Below are 15042 nucleotides of genomic sequence, written 5' to 3' on the forward strand. Positions count from 1 at the left end.
TTGGATTCAGGTCTGGACTTTGACTTGGCCATTCTAACACCTGGATATGTTTATTTTTGAACCATTCCAGAGTAGATTTTGCTTTATGTTTTGGATCATTGTCTTGTTGGAAGACAAATCTCCGTCCCAGTCTCAGGTCTTTTGCAGACTCCATCAGGTTTTCTTCCAGAATGGTCCTGTATTTGGCTCCATCCATCTTCCCATCAATTTTAACCATCTTCCCTGTCCCTGCTGAAGAAAAGCAGGCCCAAACCATGATGCTGCCACCACCATGTTTGACAGTGGGGATGGTGTATTCAGGGTGATGAGCTGTGTTGCTTTTACGCCAAACATAACGTTTTGCATTGTTGCCAAAAAGATCAATTTTGGTTTCATCTGACCAGAGCACCTTCTTCCACATGTTTGTTGTGTCTCCCAGGTGGCTTGTGGCAAACTTTAAACGACACTTTTTATGGATATCTTTAAGAAATGGCTTTCTTCTTGCCACTCTTCCATAAAGACCAGATTTGTGCAATATACGACTGATTGTTGTCCTATGGACAGAGTCTCCCACCTCAGCTGTAGATCTCTGCAGTTCATCCAGAGTGATCATGGGCCTCTTGGCTGCATCTCTGATCAGTCTTCTCCTTGTATGAGCTGAAAGTTTAGAGGGATGGCCAGGTCTTGGTAGATTTGCAGTGGTCTGATACTCCTTCCATTTCAATATTATCGCTTGCACAGTGCTCCTTGGGATGTTTAAAGCTTGGGAAATCTTTTTGTATCCAAATCCGGCTTTAAACTTCTTCACAACAGTATCTCGGACCTGCCTGGTGTGTTCCTTGTTCTTCATGATGCTCTCTGCGCTTTTAACGGACCTCTGAGACTATCACAGTGCAGGTGCATTTATACGGAGACTTGATTACACACAGGTGGATTGTATTTATCATCATTAGTCATTTAGGTCAACATTGGATCATTCAGAGATCCTCACTGAACTTCTGGAGAGTGTTTGCTGCACTGAAAGTAAAGGGGCTGAATAATTTTGCACGCCCAATTTTTCAGTTTTTGATTTGTTAAAAAAGTTTTAAATATCCAATAAATGTTGTTCCACTTCATGATTGTGTCCCACTTGTTGTTGATTCTTCACAAAAAAATACAGTTTTATATCTTTATGTTTGAAGCCTGAAATGTGGCAAAAGGTCGCAAAGTTCAAGGGGGCCGAATACTTTCGCAAGGCACTGTAAATCATGTCTGAATGTTGGAGTGTGCCCCTGGCTTTCTGTAAATTAAAAAAAATGGTGCCATGCAGTTTACTGAATATAAGGCATTTTCCTTTTACTTTTGATACTTAAGTATATTTTAAACCAAATACTTTTAGACTTTTACTAGTAGAATTTTACTGGGTGACTGACTTTTACTTGAATCATTTTCTATGAAGGCATCTTTACTTTTACTCAAGTATGACATTTGGATACTTTTTCCACTACTAAGGAAAAGTCTTTGAATGTACTTGAGTGGCCCAGCCAGAGCCCGGGCTTGAACCCAATCGAACATCTCTGAAGAGACCTGAAAATAGCTATGCAGCAACGCTCCCCATCCAACCCTACAGAGCTTGAGAGCATCTGCAGAGAATAATGGGAGAAAATCCCCAAATACAGGTGTACCAAGCTTGTAGCATCATACCCAAGTAGACTCAAGGCTGTAATCGCTGCCAAAGGTGCTTCAACAAAGTACTAAGTAAATGGTCTGAATACTTATGTAATTGTGATATTTTTGCTTTGTTATTATGGGGTATTTTTTATAGATTGATGAGGGAATAAAAATATATATATATATATATATATATATTTTTTAGAATAAGGCTGTATCCTAACAAAATAGGGAAAAAGTCAAGGCGTCTGAATATTTTCTGAAGGCACTGTATACCCATTGATTCATGAAGAATTGTCCAAGACTCCAGCCACCCTAGTCATAGACTGTTCTCTCCGCTACCGCATGGCAAGCGGTACCGGAGCGCCAAGTCTAGACCCAAGAGGCTTCTAAACAGCTTCTACCCCCAAGCCATAAGGCTCCTGAACATCTAATCAAATGGCTACCCAGACAAAATGCATTGCCCTCCCCCTTCAACGCTGCTGATATTCTCTGTTAATATAACCATGGAAAGAGGTCTAGAAATAGGACTGAATTTAAACAGTGTAGTTATTCTCTCCACAGGGCAATCAAACAAGCGATTTGCCGGTACAAGGACAAGGTGGAGTCGCAATTCAACGGCTCAGACACAAGACGTATGTGGTCTACAGGAAATCACGGACTACAAAAGCAAAAACAGTCATGTCACGGACACCGACGTCACGCTTCCAGACAAACTAAACACCTTCTTTGCCCACTTTGAGGATAATACAGTGCCACCGTCGCGGCTCGCTAACAAAGACTGCGTCACCCCCCTCTCCTTCTCCACTGCTGACGTGAGTAAAACATTTAAAATTGTTAACCCTCGCAAGGCTGCTGGCCCAGACGGCATCTCTATCCACGTCCTCAGAGCATGCGCAGACCAGCTGGCCGGTGTGTTTACGGATATATTCAATCATTCCCTATCCCAGTCTGTTGTCCCCACATGCTTCAAGATGGCTACCATTGTTCCTGCACCCAAGAAGGCAAAGATAACTGAACTAAATGACTACTTCCCCGTAGCACTGTCATCATGAAGTGCTCAAAGCGGTCGTCATTTAATTAGTTCAGTTATCATGAAGTGCTTTGAGAAAAAAAATATATATAATAAAATGAAGAGCTTTGAGAGGCTTGTCAAGGACCATATCACCTCCACCTTACCGGCCACCCTAGACCACTATACCGCCCACCTTTTACCCCAACAGGTCCACAGATGAGGAACTTTCTGTAGCAATCACACTGCACACTGCCCTATCCCATCTGGACAAAAATAATACCTGCTGTATGTAAGAATGCTGTTCATTGACTACAGCTCAGCATTCAACACCATAGTACCCTCCAAGCTCATCATCAAGCTGGAGGCCCTGGGTCTCAACCCCTCCCTGTGCAACTGGGTCCTGGACTTTCTGCCCCCAGATGGTGAAGGTAGCAAAAAACATCTCTACTTCGCTGACCCTCAACACGGAGGCCCCGCAACGGTGTGTGCTAAGCCCTCTCCTGTACTCCCTGTTCACCCACGACTGCATGGCCATGCACGCCTCCAACTCAATCATCAAGTTTGCAGACGACATGACAGTAGTGGGCCTGATCACCAACAACGACAAGACAGCCTACAGGGAGGAGGTGAGGGCACTCGGAGAGTGGTGTCAGGAAAACAAACTCTCACTCAAAGTCAATAAAACAAAGGGGATGATCGTGGACTTCAGGAAACAGCAGAGGGAGCATCCCCCTATCCACATCGAAGGGACAGCAATGGAGAAGGTGGAAAGTTCCTTGGCGTACACATCACATACAAACTGAAATGGTCCACCCACACAGACAGTGTGGTGAAGAAGGCGAAATAGCGCCTGTCGAGCGCCTGTCGAGCGCCTGTCGAGCGCCTGTCGAGCGCCTGTCGAGCTGTATCACAGCCTGGTAAGGCAACTGCAACTCCCTCAACAGCAACGCACTCCAGAGGGTAGTGAGGTCTGCGCAACGTATCACTGGGGGCAAACTACCTGCCCTCCATGACACCTACAGCACCCGATGTCACAGGAATGCCAAAAAGGACAATAACCACCTGAGCCACTGCCTTTTCACACTGCTGTCATCCAGAAGGCGAGGCCAGTACAGGTGCATCAAAGCTGGGACTGAGAGATTGAAAAACAGCTTCTATCTCAAGGTCATTACACTGCTATACAGCAATCACTAACTCAGAGAGGCTGTTGCCTACATTTAGACCCATTCACTGGAAACTAATAAATGTATCACTAGTCACTTTAAACAGCGCCACTTTAAAAATGTTTACATATCTTACATTACTCGTATCACATGTATATACTGTTCTATACCATCTACTGCACCTTGCCTACGCCGCTCGGCCATTGCTCATCCATATACTTATGTACATATTCTCATTTATCCCTTTAGATTTGTGTGTATTAGGTAGTTGTTGGGGAATTTTAGATTACTTGTTAGATATTACTGCACTGTCGAAAGTAGAAGCACAAGCATTTCGCTACACTCGCATTAACATCTGCTAACCATGTGTTTGTGACCAATAACATTTGATTTGATTCATCTATGCATAGTCACTTTAATAACTCTACCTACATGTACATATTACCTCGACACCTGTGCCCCCGCATATTGACCCTGTACCGGTACCCCCTGTATATAGCCCCGCTATTGTTATTTTACTGCTGCTCTTTAATTATTTGTTACTTTTATCTCGTACTTTTTTTTAGGTATTTTCTTAAAATTTGTTGGTTAAGGGCTTGTAAGTAAGCATTTCACCGTAAGGTCTACACCTGTTGTATTCGGCGCATGTGACAAATACAATTTGATTTGAAGAATATAACTTATAAATACCTCATTAGCTTAGTTCAACTGTTGTACCCCATCAGAACCCCAAAATGTAAGCTTGTTTAACTCACTCCAATGTTTTTAACATGGTTAACACTATACATTTAATATTGTGGATGATCAGTCCATGCATCCATAGCTCGCTCTATGAATTTGAGAGTGTTTACATTTCTCCAGCCCCATTCCTTAAGATTTTTAGTGAAACAGGGGCAGGTAGTAAGCTATGTTACTGTTTCAATTAAGGATTCTAGCTTTAAGGGATATTTGAGTGAGCCAGTATTATTATCGATGTTTGATCTTCACTTTCACCATGGTGAAACACCTCTCATCTATCTACGGCTCAGTAACCAGGACAGTTAACTTCATACTCCAACACGCCAGAGATCACCCTACCTCTCCCCCTCTCTTCATGCTGTCAGTCATTAACCCACCCTGGCCTACATGTCTACCAAAGCCATGGACACGCCCTTCCATGGTCACACGTGTGGCATCATGTAGTAGGATCACTACAAGACCACATGTTACAATCAAAAGGATTTTCAGAGCTCCAGAGGTGAGATGGTCCAAGAGCTAAATGCCCTTGTAATGTTTTATCACCTTTCTCTTAGTCATTAAGAGTCTCTCATTGTGATTGCTATCGCTAGTCTGTCCCAACTGTTGTCTCACTTGGTCCAACTAGGCTTAACCGAGAGAACCTGAAAATGTAGCTTGTACTATGGCTACATTGGCATAATTTAGTGATAATCAGTACTCACTTTAACCCCTTACCACCAAACCAGGGCTCATAAAGCCATTAGAGAGAGACACTGAGAACTGTGGCATACAACCCACAGAATAAACTATGATATAGGCCCCATTAAATGGACTGCCATTACAGAAAGCATGGGAGGAGGATAGAGGATAGACAACTTCAAGTCCTCCTTAGGGCCTAACGTTAATTTCCTGGTCTCTTGTTTTGCCATTAATGGTTTAACAGGATCAGCTATCAGGCCTCATTAGTTATGATGACTGTATATGCCCAGCTTAATGAGAGAGGCCTGGACTGGATGATCAGCCTGTTAGCCTCTCAGATGGTAGAGACCATGAGGCTGGGCCATCTACGCAAACTCCTTTAGATACATTTCAAAGCGTTCCTGTGTAAAAAAAAAAAAGGGGGAAGTATTTTCATTGAGCGTGATGAGATTTTAAGCTGATACAGAACACATTAAGCATTGAAGCCTGGCAGCGGTCTGAGACCACAAATGGATGTTGTACACTCCAGCAGCCCCCAGAAAACAGCAACTGATATAGTGTCTCCCAGACACAGCGTTAAGCCCCTTCAGCATTAGCTCTGCTATTATATTGTTATATGAGCTGGAAACAAGCCTGGGAGCCCCACAGATCAATGGTGTACAGGAGGGAGTCAGTGAGCCTATGGAGGGGGAGCAGGAGGAAGAGAGAGGCTACACAGGATCACTGCCTGGGGCTGGGTATCTACTAACTCCCTTGCCTGTGTGTGGTTGACTGCTCTGTGTCACTCCATCAATCAACTCCCTGAGACATGATACAGGCATCACTATAGCAGCAGTTACCCGGGTGACCGACAGTCAAACCCAAGACTGTAGCCAACCAGGCCAATCACATCATTCCAGTGAGAGACAACATAAATTACCACGTGGGACTTAATGGGAATTGTGGAAACAAGCGCACATGCTCTGAAAAACAGACACTCTGTCACTCACAAACAGGTGCAGAGTCAAACATGTACAGTTCTGTCTCTCTGGTGCACAGTTGTAGAAATGGAGGCCAAAAGGCAGGTCCATATTAGGACAGTCAGCATGCCTCATCGCTACTAGTCTCACTCTCCAGATGGGCCTGCTGCCTGCCTGCCACAGCTGAGATGTGTGGTCTGTTACAAAACAGAGAAAATACTAGAAATGACCTTTTACTTTCTTCTTCAAATAACGTTTCAGGCTTAAAGTCGCATTCTCTCTTCTCACACCATCTTTCACGGTGGTGGGGATGACAGCATTGCTGCTTATAGGACGGATGGGTCTGCACTGTATACCTCAATGCACTTCACAGATTCAAATATAATTATGTGATGTTCTAATTTCCCGCAAGGATTCCCATTGAGCTGAGGCAAGCAGGTTGTGTGGGAGATGATGCAAAATGGAGCAATGTTAATAAACTGTGCATGAATACAAATCCCAAGGTGAGCCAGTGATTCAATTCCAATGCATTTATTTAAACACCATTTAACATGTATTTTTGCTTCTTGTTATGGGGGATTTGTGATAATGCCTATGATCATGGAGGAGTAAGTTATTACCAACAACACCCTCTTTCAAAGCCCCGTCAAAGCCATTCGTCTCCTCCCTGACGAAGGCCCTTCTCCCCCGATTGCTCAGTTTGGCCGGGCAGCCAACTCTAGGAAGAGTCTTGGTGGTTCGAAACCTTTTTCATTTAAGAATGATGGAGACCACTGTGTTCTTGGGGACCTTCAATGCTTCAGAAATGTTTTGGTACCCTTCCCCAGATCTGTGTCGCGACACAATCCTGTCTTGGTGCTCTACGGACAATTTCTTTGGCCTCAAGGCTTGGTTTTGCTCTGACATGCACTGTCAACTGTGGGACCTTATATAGACAAGTGTGTGCCTTTCCAAATCACGTCCAATCAATTGCATTTACGACAGGTGGACTCCAATCAAGTTGTAGAAACATCTCAAGGATCATCAATGGAAACAGGGTGGACCTGAGATCAATTTTGAGTCTCATATCAAAGGGTCTGAATACTTGTGTAAAATGTCTAAAAACCTGTTTTTACTTTGTCATTACGGGATATTATGTGTAGATTGATGAGCGAAAAATGAATTTAATACATTTTAGAATAAGGCTGTAACGTAACAAAATGTGGAAAATCTCAAGGGGTCTGAATACTTTTCGAATGCACTGTATAACTAGGAATAAAGTGACAGATAGTAAACAGTAGCAGCAGCGTATGTGATGAGTCAAAAAAAAATTGCAGATAGTCTGGGTAGCTATTTGGTTAACTATTTAGCATTCTTATAGATTCAGGGTAGGAACTGTTCAGGGTCCTGTTGGTTCCAGACTTGGTGCATCGGTACCGTATGCCATGCAGTAGCAGAGAGAACAGTCTATGACTTGAGTGGCTGGAATCTTTTGAACATTTTTAGGGCCTTTCTCTGACACCACCTCATATAGAGGTCCTGGACGGCAGGGAGCTCGGCCCCAGGGATGTACTGGGCCGTATGCACTACCCTCTCTAGTGCCTTGTGGTCGGATAGCAAGCAGTTGCCATACCAAGTGGTGATCCAGCCAGTCAAGATGCTCTCAATGGTGCAGCTGTAGAATTTGTTGACGATCTGAGGGCCCATGCCAAATCTTTTCAGCCTCTTAAGGGTGAAGAGGTGTTGACGTGCCCTCTTCATGACTGTGTTGGTGTGTTTGGACTGTTCCGACCAACAAAATAAAGTTCTTAATCGTTTCGAACCGGAAAAAAAGTACTGGTTTATATCATTCCTTTCTGTTCCTTTTTTAACCTGTGAAATCAACAGTTTTTTTTACATTTAGCCAATTAAATTACTTCACCAATCAGTGCAGTTAGAGCAGTCAAGCTAGTTGTTTAGATGCATGATGGACAGACAAGTGAGGCGGGGACGTTCCAGTATAGTAGTTGACAGTAATGTACCATAACGTTGGATGCCAAACGCCGATAAACCCCACAGAAGAAGAGGTAGTTGGCTAGCTGCAGTTGCAAGGTAGTTGGCTAGCTGCAGTTGCAAACTATTGAAAAAAATAGCAGAATTTTATTTTCTCCACCTCAACCAAACAGCTTCCACGGGCATGAGCACTGCTGACCCCTCCGCCTGGTGTTCAACCTACCCAAATTCTCTGCAACCTCCACTGGCTTCCAGTCGAAGCTCACATCCAATACAAGATCATGTTACTTGACTACAGAGCAACAAGAGGATCTGGCCTTCCCTACCTTCAGGCTATGCTAAAGAAATGTACTTACTATGACTGTGATATGTGGTTGACCCACATATCTATCTTAAGATGAATGCGCTAACTTTAAATCACTCTGGATGAGAGCCTGTGCTAAATTACTAAAACGTAAAAATGAAAATCTTGCCCCCCTACCTAGGCTTCTTTGAAAATGAGTGGGCTACCTAGTCCGCCACATGCTGTCTGAGCAGTGCCTTTATACCGCGTTATTGGCTGGCAGTAAATCACATGCTGCTGTTTGCTTTTTCAATTAGGATGAGGAAGTATCAAAGTGCTTCCCCACTTGGCAGTGTTTTTATGGAACTGGCAGCTGTTGAGGACAATGGTGTCAACATGAAGTTTCATAGTAAGTTCGTGGTAGTCACTAGGGGTGTGGCGGTCATTACATTTTGTCAGCCGATGATTGTCAAGACAATAACAGCAGATCTAACGGTAATTGACCGTTAATTAACATTAACACATTTAGCATCTCCTGGCTTCCACACCTTCCACACAATTTTTTATACATTTTAAGGCAGAATGATGCGACTCAAAAAGTTGCATGAAAAGCATAAGCTCTGCTTTGTTTTTTTGCGCAGCCTGCACACACTTCATCAGTCTCTCATTCACAATTTGAATTCAAATTTCACTGAGGCATCCCCTTTGTGTGGCCATAATGCCCCTAAAAAATCCATGCCTTTTATAATGGCCAGTGGCAGTTGTGCCCTTGGACTGAATATAATAATTATAATGCCCTTCTCTTGGCTGCATGCTATGAAGAACCTCTCACTTACACAGCTCTCTAGGATATCTCAAGTCCATGTGTTGACACATGCCAGGCCAGAGAGGGCTTTCTTCCACTGCAAGACTAGTGGTTGCTCTCTGCTCCAACAGACACACTGACCTCAGGACAGTTTAGGGTGGCAGGCAGTAGGCCATCAGGCTACTACTGTATATGAATGTGTGTGGCCTGACTTTGTGTCTAATCTACACTCACCAAGTAGCTTCTCTCTTTCTCTCTCTTTTTCTTTCATCTTTCCTCTCTTTCTCTCTCTCTCTCTCTCTCTCTCTCTCTCCCCCCCTCTATCTTTGTCTCTGTCCCCCTTGTGTTTCTCAGTGTCTCGTATGTATTGCCTTTTGATCAATAAAAAACCCTTTTGCAATTATGTTAGCACAGCTGAAAACTGTTGTACTGATTTTTGAACCAATACAACTGGCCTTTAGACTCGGACAGAATCCGCCAGAGCCGTCAGTTGGCCAGAATCCGCCAGAGCCGTCAGTCGGCCAGGATCTGCCAGAGCCGTCAACCAACCTGAGCTATCTCTCGGTCCTGAGCTACCCCTCGGTCCTGAGCTACCCCTCGGTCCTGAGCTACCCCTCGGTCCTGAGCTACCCCTCGGTCCTGAGCTATCTCTCGGTCCTGAGCTACCCCTCGGTCCTGAGCTACCCCTCGGTCATGAGCGGCATGGTAGCCTAGTGGTTAGAGCGTTGGACTAGTAACCGAAAGGTTGCAAGTTCGAATCCCCGAGCTGACAAGGTACAAATCTGTCGTTCTGCCCCTGAACAGGCAGTTAACCCACTGTTCCTAGGCCGTCATTGAAAATAAGAATTTGTTCTTAACTGACTTGCCTAGTAAAATAAAGGTAAAATAAATAGAAATTTTAAAAATGAGCTACCTCTCAGTCATGAGCTACCTCTCAGTCATGAGCTGCCCTTCAGTCCGGAGCTGTCCCTCAGTCCGGAGGAGTTTCCTCAGTCATGAGGCACCCCTCAGTCCAGAGGCGCTCCTCAGTCCAATGGGGCCCTTTGTTAGGGTTCCTAGGCCAAGGTCGGCGGAGAGGGTCGCCACACAAAGGACGCTAAGGAGGTGGACAAAGACAATGGTGGAGTGGGGTCCACGTCCAGAGCCGCCATCGCGGACAGATGCCCACCCAGAGCCTCCCCTATAGGTTTAGGTTGTGCGGTTGGAGTCCGCACCTTGGGGGGGGTGGGGGTACTGTCATGTTCTGACCATAGTTCTTTTGTGTTTTCCTTGTTTTAGTGTTGGTCAGGACGTGAGCTGGGTGGGCATTCTATGTTGTGTGTCTAATTTGACCGTTTCTATGTATGACCTGATGGTTCTCAATCAGAGGCAGGTGTTAGTCATTGTCTCTGATTGGGAACCATATTTAGGTACCTTGTTTTGTGTTGGGGTTTGTGGGTAGTTGTTTCCTGTCTTTGTGTTCTCTGCACCAGATAGGACTGTTTCGGGTTTTGCCACGTTTGTTGTTTTGTAATTGTGTTCATGTTTAGTTTCTCATATTAAAAACCATGAACTCTAACCATGCTGCATTTTGGTCCTCCTCTCCTTCGACGGAAGAAAACCGTTACACCACTAATTCCCTCCAGCCATTACCACTAGCTGGTCCTCCCCAATTAAGGTGTTAACAACCTCCTGTGGTTTACAGTCACTTTTAACAATAAAAATCATTGTTGTCTGTAGTGTCTGTAGTGATGCCTCTGGCACTGAGATGCAGTGCCTTAGACCGTTGCGCCACTAGGGAGCCCAAATGATTAATAATTTATGTTTCATAAATTCTAGAGGGACAAGTGGTGTACTTGGCGAGATACTCTGCGATATTTCGCTGGTCGTCTGAAAAACACTTAATGTTACCTCCCAACAGCTGAAGGTCAACAGGAACAGTGAGAAGGGTATGGCCGTGCCTGAAATGCATAGAGGCAGTGGTGGATTTAGGTATAGGCGTCATGTGCAGCCGCCCAGGGCGGCATCTCGCTGGGGTGGCACGGGGTGCCCGCAGAAAAAAAATTGGAATGGTGACATTTGCGTGATCGGTTTTCTATCGCTCATTTGCACGTCATGTCAATGATATCATGTCACCGTGTGGGACTGTGGGTCAATTAACCTTGTCGAAGTGGGTGCCCTAATTCTAGTTTGTGAGCTAGGCAGGCTACTGCCTGGGAAGGTCTCCCACTCAGAAGTACAAGGTGGGGAGGGGGGCCGGGGTAGGTTGACCTCAGGTCTCCCCACTGGAAGCCCAAGGTAGGGGGAGTGGGGGAATCTATCAAATAGCGCATCTCTAACTTTGTACAGTACTAATGCAATTAGTAAAATCAGTCACACTACTAAATGCTTCCAAATAAACCACAATTCATTCATAATACTGTGAATATATAGTTTCACAGACGTACTGTTGCATTTTTTATGGTTTGTGCGAAATCATAAGAATAATATAAAACCAGTCTGCACACCACCAAGGTGAATTGGTTTAGTCTTGACTCTTGGTTGACAGTGTTGTGGGATTGGTAATGTATTGATGCTCGGGTGCCAAATCGACACACATTTTACATTTTTGTCTTTGTTACTTATTTTTTATATTTATGAGTCTTATTTTTGTTTATAGTTTTATATTTACATATTTTTAAATGTTATGATAATTTGTGTTATTCCAAATGTCTGAATAAAAATTACATTTAGTGCAGAATGGTGCTTTATTTTAGGGGGTGGGGGCGTGGGGGAGCCATACAAGCTAGAACCGCCACTGCATAGAGGGCATAATGTACTTAAGCAATAAGGCCCGAGGGGTTGTAATATATGGCCACAAACCCTTGAGGTGCCTTATTGCTATTATAAACTGGTTACCAACTTAATTAGAGCAGTAAAAATACATGTTTTGTCATACCCATGGTCTGATATACCACGGCTGTCAGCCAATCAGCATTCAGGGCTCGAATCACTCAGGTTATAATCAGAATTATAGAATATCTCCATCATGACCATGGGCGGTGAAAGTCTGAGACTGGCCTGGACCAGCCAATGATATCCTTGCTCCATATCCATGACCCAAACCCTGACCACGATCAGTCACCGGCTGACGTAAAGGTCCCCGTTCCAGATGAAGAACGGGAAAAAGGTGATGTAAAACAGCTCATTGCCCAGCTTGGTTCTGAAAGGTAGTACACAAACTTGTTCTCAATTAAAAACTCCTACCCCTCTTCGCCTGTCAGAGAGTTTTTGTGCAAGGGCTCGACAGTGCTCCTAGAAGGACTGAGGTCCTCAGGGTTCTCGGAGGTGCATTCCACTCCGGACCTGTTGACGCCACTTGAGCCATTTTCTGTGAGGTGATCCAGCAAGGTGGCCACCGTTGCAGCTGTGCCCGGCCGTTGCCACCGCAGCAGGAATGACTACTGCCCCATTCTGAGAAGCATCTACACCTTCCTGTATCCAACTGTTCCCTGGGGAGGTGACTTTCCTCTGCAGAAGACTATCTGTTTTCTCCCCTTCTCCGCCTCCGTTGACAATACATTTCTCACTTTTCACCCTGGAGATGGCTTATGCCATTGACGTTGTGCAAGTGACCTCGCTCCACTCCTCTAATCTCCACTGTGTTCCTAGAAAATGTCCCACGTACACCGCAGATCTGCTGAAACTGTGCTAGATGAATCGGGTCTTTGAGATTATTGCATAGTTGTACAAATTGCGTCATCATATATTTTGTCATGTTGATTCTGATGTAGAGCACTGTGTATTTACTATAAATTACCATTAACTAGCTAGTCAAGCAGCAGCTCATGCATCATGGCACCATTAACTAGTTAGTCAAGTAGTAGCTTGTGCATCATGGAAGTAACGTAACGTTAACTGCTCAGTTTAGCTGTATAGCCAGTTCCCAGAAAATAAACATTTTCAACAAGAGGAGCAAATAAATAAAAATAACAGGTTTTCCTGTCGAAGACAATAATAAGACCTGTTAAAACAATAGGCGATACGATACTGTACAAAACGCGGCAAATGCATTTTCCATGACAGAGGTTAGTTGTTGCTATTTGTCTGTAGCTAGTTGTTTGAAACCAATGCAATCTGCTTCGCTATCTGGTTACTGACAGATCTATGAAGTGCTCGGGAACACAAAGGCATGGGTGACGCACTCAGAATTTAAACGGGACTGTGTTTCTATTCGTGGTGCTGTGGACGAGCTTCACAATGTCTGAGTAAAACATAGAGAATGATAGAGGCCTCTAGTTAAGCAATAAGACCCGAGTGGGTGTGGTATATGGCCAATATACCACGGCTTCTTATACACAACGCAATGTGGAGTGCCTGGACACAGCCCTTATCTGTGGTACATTGGTCATATATCACAAACCCCCGAGGTACGTTATTGCTATTATAAACTGGTTACCAATATAATTTGAGCAGTAAAAATACATATTTTGTTTTATACCTGTGGTATACTGACAGACCACAAATGTCAGCCATTCAGCATTCAGGCTCGATCCACCCAGTTTATAATGGCCATTTTGAGGGCTTCCAACATTTTAATGTAGTCAACAGGGTTGGGGAGTAACAGATTACAAGGGATTACAAAACAATGGCAACTGCAATTCGTTATGTTATCAGCAAAAATGTTGTAATCAGATTACAGATACTTTTGAAAAACTAGATGATTACTTCGAGGATGACTTTTAAATTCAGAAAAGATGTTTCCAAAAATAAATCTTTGACACTTCTATGTTTTCTCATTGATATTCAAATCAGCATTGAAAAAATGCACAAGTTTAAGTTTGTTCCACTTGAGCGAATCTGACCACAAGTCAGAGACCACTATGATGACACACCAAATGTGTTTAATCAATCAAGGCAAAAGAGCGACAATAGGCTTTTGTAGGCTACAGTCCAAGGTATGTCTTCCAATACTGCGACTGCTTTCGGCATCCAAAGACTATTCAACTTGAATAAACGCTTGGAGGTGGTGGATGACAGCAGTGGTGTAGTCTACGAAGATACCGATATCACTTATTATTGATATCTACTGTACATAGCGCATTGATGTGAATCACACTGCTGCTCTCTCATTTAGCTATTTGCGCCTTACGGATTGCGGTTGTGAATGGCTGTTCACAAATCTAAAAGAGTATTTGAACCCAATAATGGTTGAATTCAAGAAGTTTAAGCTGCCTATCAATCATTGTTTTTGAAACCAGTGGACAGCCAGTGAAAAATGCACTCTTGCAACAGCTGCATAGTGCGGATCCCAGCCTATGGAATAAAAGTGGGGCTTTTACTGCTCAATCTAATTCATGCTGATAAAATAAATAAATACATGGGCCTACTGGAAAACATGCTCAAACTCACAAACTTTTGTTAGACTTAGTTGTAGTTGCTACTGCTACATCCATTTTTGGACTTGTGGGACAAAAAAGTATTTAGTCAGCCACCAATTGTGCAAGTTCTCCCACTTAAAAAGATGAGAGAGGCAATTTTCATCATAAGTACACTTCAACTATGACAGACAAAATGAAAAGAAAAATCCAGAAAATCACATTGTAGGATTTTTAAGGAATTTATTTGCAAATTATGGTGGAAAATAAACTTTTGTTATTGACCAAATACTTATCTCAATACTTTGTTATATACCCTTTGTTGGCAATGACAGAAGTCAAACGTTTTCTGTAAGTCTTCACAAGGTTTTCACACACTGTTGCTGGTATTTTGGCCCATTCCTCCATGCAGATCTCCTCTAGAGCAGTGATGTTTTGGGGCTGTTGCTGGGCAACACGGACTTT

The 15042-nt window shown here is 43.7% G+C and overlaps 1 pseudogene; it reads right to left on the reverse strand.

Annotated features, from left to right (window-relative positions):
- Positions 1 to 10296: 10296 nt before the first annotated feature.
- Positions 10297 to 12977, reverse strand: LOC135527174 (sphingosine-1-phosphate phosphatase 1-like; annotated as a pseudogene).
- Positions 12978 to 15042: the final 2065 nt, after the last annotated feature.

Source organism: Oncorhynchus masou, chromosome 32 (genome assembly GCF_036934945.1).
Source record: "Oncorhynchus masou masou isolate Uvic2021 chromosome 32, UVic_Omas_1.1, whole genome shotgun sequence".
In the NCBI taxonomy this organism is placed as follows: domain Eukaryota; kingdom Metazoa; phylum Chordata; class Actinopteri; order Salmoniformes; family Salmonidae; genus Oncorhynchus; species Oncorhynchus masou.